At 34.6% G+C, this 7,028-nt stretch overlaps 2 protein-coding genes across 6 annotated transcripts in view; one reads left to right on the forward strand and one right to left on the reverse strand.

The window, feature by feature from the left end:
* Nucleotides 1–6,047, reverse strand: part of ctif (CBP80/20-dependent translation initiation factor) — a 151,794-nt gene extending 145,747 nt beyond the window's left edge. The window contains exons 1-2 of one of the 2 annotated variants that reach the window (XM_077194727.1): nucleotides 5,911–6,047; nucleotides 2,374–2,474 (exon numbers count right to left, since the gene is read on the reverse strand). The gene's annotated coding sequence lies outside the window, so the exon portion shown is untranslated. Of the gene's footprint in view, nucleotides 1–2,373; nucleotides 2,478–5,910 lie in introns of both variants that reach the window. The other variant, XM_077194734.1, reaches the window with a different exon arrangement.
* Nucleotides 1–7,028, forward strand: part of zbtb7c (zinc finger and BTB domain containing 7C) — a 30,760-nt gene that overhangs the window by 9,380 nt on the left and 14,352 nt on the right. The gene's annotated exons all lie outside the window — the stretch shown is intronic.

Here is a 7,028-nt window from a genome sequence, read left to right on the forward strand (position 1 = left end):
AAGTTATTTCATGTAAGAAAGAGTAGTATGCTTTTGTTAATTTATCAACCTATCCTTGTGGAATAGTGGAATATTTTTTTGTTAACTTCCCAGCTTAAGTTAGTAATTATGATTTAACCTTTACATTATTTGTTGAACCATGGTATTAATAAAAACTACACAATAGTAAGAGCTGAACTGTTACTTTTATTCATCCAATTTCCACCACCATGGAAAAAGTGGGCCGGTCTTAGGCCTGAAACTCCCGGGCTGAAAAGTGGCCCCACTCCGGCCCTGGTATCATGTATCGACGATAGTCTGAGATATCGCTGATGGCAGATGCATTTGACGATATCAATACGATAATTGGCTATTTTTACCATTAATGTATTCAATTATTATTACTATTATTAATATAATAAAGCTAGTATTGTTATTAAATTAATATTATGAACTACAATTCATTTGCCTTGCCTTTAAATTCATAACGACATCACCACATAGCCTAACACTTGCGACAACACAGACATGCGCGTATGAGGACTCCTCTAAGAAAATGTTTTTAAAACAGACTAAAAAACTACATCCCATATCAAAATTGAATTGCATGGTGATCCATTCACAAATTGTCAAGAGTGCTTGTTTTAATAGGCGCATCATTCTTATACAGATCCAAGATGAAAACGGCATCGTTGTTCGTCAGTATTTTGTTTCCATAGCACATTAACAAAACGTTTAATGACACTAATAACACTAAAAACAATACAATTACTAAATATTAATAATAATATCACTAAAAAAATATAGGCCTAATAACAGTCTTTAGTTCATGAACACAACACTCTACCATCTGTGAAAATCAAAAGCAGCTTCAAACACTTGTTTAACAAGGAATATTCTTCACATTTTTTCACTGTCATTAATGTAGGTCGACAAGAGAAATATTAAGCCAGTAAATTAAGATAGTTGCTATACCGTTATATCCATTGCCGTCTCTGAGAGAATGAGGTGTTAATGCAGCGACAGATGCTGAAAGCTCAGTCAGTTTCTACTTTCACTTTCAGAGGATGAGCATGCACGTTCTTAACCTGATTATGCTGAATAAACTGACAATGCATGTGGTCATGTAAACGCATTAACCTGTTTTCCTTTATCGGAGTCAAGTAACAAGTTTATGAATAAGCCGATCGACTCAGCTAGATTTTTGCCCCTTTCTCTGATTTCTCCCGGCATTTAAAACACATTAACCGCGTTCTTTGGGCTTATAGAAGTGCGCATATGTGAAGTGCATCCAGACAGAGAGAGCACTAGTAGGAGGACACATATCGCAAACTCTGACTCTTTCTTGACCCAAGAAATTATTAAAACTTGTTTTCATCTCGTGCAGAAGTACAGTCAAAATGCTGCATCTGTAACGGCATGAGAGGATAATGTGTGTCCGTAAAGTTCCAGCTGACATGTTGAAATACTCTGAGTTTTACTCTACTTTTTTACCTCACTATACCGGGAAATAACCTGATCTAGCCTATTAATAAACACTCCACCTTTGCTAGCAAAATAGAAAAAGATTTTGTATATAAAGCGAAGTAATAAAACAAGCAAATTAATGAGTAAATAATCAATAATCAAATAAGTAAGCCCCACCCCCTCACGATAATATCAAGTATCGCCGATCTCACAGGCTGGTGATAGGACGATATGAAAATGGAGCATATCGCCCAACACTAGTTCAGACTCACACACACAGACTGACAAGCCTGACCAAGACAAAAACACTTTCTTATCAGCAGCATTTCCAAAAACTATCACTGTTTCTCTGTTGTGTGTGTGTGTGTGTGTGTGTGTGTGTGTGTGTGTGTGTGTGTGTGTGTATGTGTGTGTGTGTGTGTGTGTGTGTGTGTGTGTGTGTGTGTGTGTGTGTGTGTGTGTGTGTGTGTGTGTGTGTGTGTGTGTGTGTGTGTGTGTGTGTGTGTGTGTGTGTGTGTAGAAGATACCAGATAACGCAGATGAAGCCGACCAAAAGACACAACACATCCAATAAAAACAGGAGCTAATGTGTGGAGGGGTTTACAGATGACCTTGTCGCATATTTTGGGCTCTCTGTATGTGTGTGTGTGTGTGTGTGTGTGTGTGTGTGTCGTCCTTGGACGGCTGTTTCCCACCCTAGTTGGTGGGTTTGTCTGTAAGTGGGCAGAGATGACAAATTTTTCCCACAAGGCCACACCCTTGAGCGCCAAAGCCCCCACTCCCACAATACATCTATGCACGGCGTCCCAAAATTGAAAATCCAAAGGCTTAGGATATCAAACTGATGAACTTATGTATTAAACACACGAGCAACCGTAATAAAGATTTTTGACTAGCAAATTAGAAAGAAAGAGAGGAACATCTGACCTTCCCTGAAATGAAACATCACAGAGTCAGCGAACACACAAGGGTCTGTATGAGAAGGATGTCAGTCGTGGTTCTGAATGAGTCTCGTCTTCGTCTGACTGCTGCTGTGAAAAAACAAACAACACATCAGTTCTCACCTAATTCTGACTGATGAAAAGACATGCTAAACAGGGTTATTATAGTTCAAACTAAAACCTTAAAATCATTACTTGAAATCAAATAAACCATTTTTGGTTCCTCAAAGAACCTTTCCTCATCACTTCTTAAAAGAACCTCTTTTTTCTTATTGCGGGGAACATTTTAATATTCTAAGCAATGTGTTACCAATGCAAGTTCGATTTAATGTGTCATTGTGTTACGATTTTCAAAATGTGTCAAGCATGTGAATTCATAACACAACACAAATTCCTGACACATTCTCTGTGATGTCACAAATTGCTTTTCAGGGTTTTTAAAAAAAAGTTTTATTTTGTAGTTCTTTAGAAAACCACCAATGCTCCGGTACCAAAACACTCATCTGAAGAACCATTGAAGAACATTTATTTTTTGACAACACAGAGAATGCATCAAGTACTTGTGTTGTGTTATGAATTGCGCTTGACCCATCTTTAAAGTCGTAATGCAAAATAAATGTATTCTTCTTAGAGTATAAAACACTGTCTAATACAGGAATCTGTTTTAAGGAACGTATAGAATCACCTGTCTGAGGTTTCTATGACAACTAACTGAAAATATCTTCAAATAATATGTCTGTGTGTGAGTGTGTGTCTCCATAATTAATTTGTCCATCTCTTACATTTTCACATCTTGCATTCGTTACGTTCTCAGCAGCACAAAGAAATCTATCTAAATCATATTTTACCCAGTTAAACGCTGGCTTTGGTAAAAAGTAACTGTGCTGTTTAAAAAGCAGGTCATGATGAATCTGTCATAAATTACATAACTAGGTGGATTCTTGATGTCATTTAGGAAATCCTGTCCGTGTTAAAGCGTCGAGTCATGATTTAAAGAGACAGATTCAGGGGAAAATGTCACAGTGCCAAAAAACACAAACAAGAGAGTCTGTAATAGTTTTATGTATTTTGAAACAATAGATTTGAAGGAAACGCACTCCCTCTCTCTCTTTTCACACAAACACATGCTCGATTTCTGAAAAAGTACCGCCATTTCAATGTGTCTGTCTCACATATTGTACTTTTGTTTTCATAAATGCAGACATCTGCAGTGTAAGGAATTGAATTGAACTTGATTGAAATGAATTGAAACATTATGATTGTGACAATGTCAAACATCTTTGATTATCAGAATCTAAACATGATTTTGAAGTTCACATTGATTTTAGCTTGAGTGAAATTTTTTACTGAACAAAATAGATTTTTACTGTTATCCCTGACAAGAGAGTTGTTGTAAAATAAGATCTCATTGACATTACATTAAAATAAAAATATAAATGAAATGAAACATTGACCGCTTTGAGTATTATCTGATGAGATTGTCCATCTTCTCAATGTCCAGCTTTAAAAACAGAAGATAATAAACATTCATTAAACTGATTAATTCATGATATATGCCAACATTTACATACCCAGAGGTATATCTAATAATCTAAAGCTTTTTTCAGAAGAATCACAGAATGAGCTGAAAGGTGGGAAAAAAATGTTTTGTGACACAGAAACTGCTGCACAGTCACATGTGTCAAATACACTGGATTTTTTTATTTTTAAGAGTATAGAAATATTTAGAAACATTTGTTTCACCGAGACATAAATTAATGTAATTGAGCTTTTATTAAAAACTAGTTGTATTACTTTTGCACACATTCAACTACACTACTATGGAAATTTAATCCAATTATGTATAATATATGATAAATTATGGAAACCAAATAAAATTAATAGAATTTTAAAAAAAAAACCTACAATAAAGCAAACCTAGACAGCAAAGTGTGTATATATATATATATATATATATATATATATATATATATATATATATATATATATATATATATATATATATACACACATAACATTTATATTATTAAACTATAGATATATAAAAATGTTAAAGAAAATTTACATTACTAAAATATATATAAAAAAGTACATATATAAAGAAAACGTTTAAATAAAAAGTGATAAAGAAAATATATATTATATTAAAAATGATAAAGAACATGTAAATTATTAAAATATATATTGTTTATTAAATTTTTTAAAGAAAATGTTTTATATTATTAAACTACTTTATATTAAAAAATTATATACATATAAAGAAATATATATATATATATAAATATAAATTTGAAAGAAAACATATTATTAAAATATATATCATATATTAAAAATTATACACATATATATATAATCTGTACTATACAAATGTACTCTCACACAACTGTGAGTATAAGTTTACAAGTTAACTAACTGATTAACTGTCTACCTCTGGTTTAAGTTTCAACGAAGGGAAATTGAGGAACATGTAGTCTGAGCTGCAATATGGGTCAAACCACACGTATAAAACAACCAACTTCTAATTAACTAGAGAGTCGTAACGTCTCAATTCTGCCATTATATAAAGTGTTGCTTCATTAAACTGAAACACATGCAAAATATAAGCAGCAAATCTGACCTGTGCACCACAGGAAACGATTTCTATGACATACTATATTCTGCAGAAACAGAAAACTAGCATACTAATCTTCCTTTTGCTGCATTGTATGGCTGTCATACTTGTGCACAGCTGTGTTAATAAAGTATCACTGGTATAGAATTATAAATTTTCTGTTTACATTTCAGTTATTTATTTGCTTTTAGTTTTAATTAATGACAATAACCCTGGTGCACATTAAGTCATTTATCCTGCATGTATAGATTACATACTACATTTGCCAAAATGTAGTATACAACCAGAGAACAATGCTTCAGATACTGTATCCAACAATGCATTGTGCTCTGGTCGTATAGTTCATTTTGGTAAATTATAATGATAAATCACAATATTATGTTTAATCTAAGACTAAGAAAACAACTGGATGCCACTAGCCGAATCAAATCCATTTAGTTCATGTGACAGTAATTTTTTAAAGAAACACATACATCTAAGACCATAAACAGTGTATATTGTCCAGTATTTAGTAAGTTTTAAGAAGTAAGAGTAGTGTGCTATTGTGAACTTCGGGTCTTCTACCTTCGTCTAATTCATCTTCTGAAGTCAGCGCAAATGCATATATAGAACTGGTACTTTTCTCTCTCTCTCCCTTCATTTGTGCCCAAGTTCGAGTTGCAAATCCTTCACGAATAAAACTAAAAATTCATTTTGTCTGACCCCAAATCAGAGGGTTTGTGCACCATGGGCTTTATTACATACTGAGCTTAAACTGTGTTGTGGAGGAGGATGGGTATTATTATCCTGAGCTTCCCACCCAGCTATAAAAACTACATCGCCGCTCTAGAGTAGATCCACCACCTCCTCTCTCTCTCTCTCTCTCTCTCTCTCTCTCTCTCTCTCCTCCTTCCTGTCAGCGTCCACACAAACCTCTCAGTCTGTCCGCGTGTGCTGTTGTTTTGGGCTTGTAGTTGGATGCTCGTCTGTGCTTTTTTGTGAATGGAGAGGAGAAGCTCCGGCAGACAGTATGGACAGACGTCTTTGTGTCCCTCAGAGACGGAGATGAGACCGGCTCAGATCTGAGACCACACTTAGTCCTGGAATAAAATCACACACACACTTAGACACACCTGAGGATCTGGACGGGTGAGTGCGTTACTGCTAACCTGTTTTCAAGAGTTGTGCGTGTGTGAAAGTCTGTCTCAGTGTGTGTTTGAGTCACAATGCGCACAATATTTGAGTCTCTGGTTGACATGTGCGTTCGTACAAGCTGTTTATGTTTGTTTGTACGTGTCTGTCGGGGATGTTTGTGTGCATCTCAGGTAGAGAACAGCATGTCTGTGGGCAGTCATTTGATGACTCATGTAATTATTTGGGCCATTCTTTAGATGTCGTCTCCAGAAAATGAGTGTGTGGAGTTTTGGCCGGCTGTAAACGCAAACTAACACAAACAAGTAATGACACAGCAAATCGACAATTACACCAGACACCGCTGACTCTGATGTGTGTGACAGAAGCATAAGTGCTCCGTTATCACAACATGACTTTAAGTTACTTACTTTATAAGCTGTTCACACTGTAAGATAAAGTGCACTATTTCATTTCTCATGATCTTTTAAATGCGGCCCAGTGATCTAAACAGATAATCGACCCACACGCAGAATCACATTCATCGTAACAAACAATTTTCATATCATCTTTAAATATACATTATTGCTCCAAAGGTCATTAAGGTTTTAATGTTTTTTCAAAGTAGCCTCTTAATCTCACCAAGGCTGATCAAAAATACAATCAAAAAAAGTAAAAATGTGGAAATATTATTACAATTTAAAATATGACACTGAAGGCTGGAGTAATGATGCTGAAAGTTCAGCTTTAATCACAGGAATGAATTACATTTTAATATTCCAATAGAAAGCGGTTACTTAAAATTGTTATAATATTTCACAATATTACTGTTTTTACTGTATTTTTGATCAAATAAATGAAGCCTTGGTTTAGCAGAAGAGACTTCTTTTGAAAAACCTTAATGTTTCCCAACTTCCGAC

Source organism: Siphateles boraxobius, unplaced genomic scaffold, assembly GCF_051911475.1.
Source record: "Siphateles boraxobius isolate OS27281-9 unplaced genomic scaffold, OSU_SipBor_1 11, whole genome shotgun sequence".
Lineage (NCBI taxonomy): Eukaryota > Metazoa > Chordata > Actinopteri > Cypriniformes > Leuciscidae > Siphateles > Siphateles boraxobius.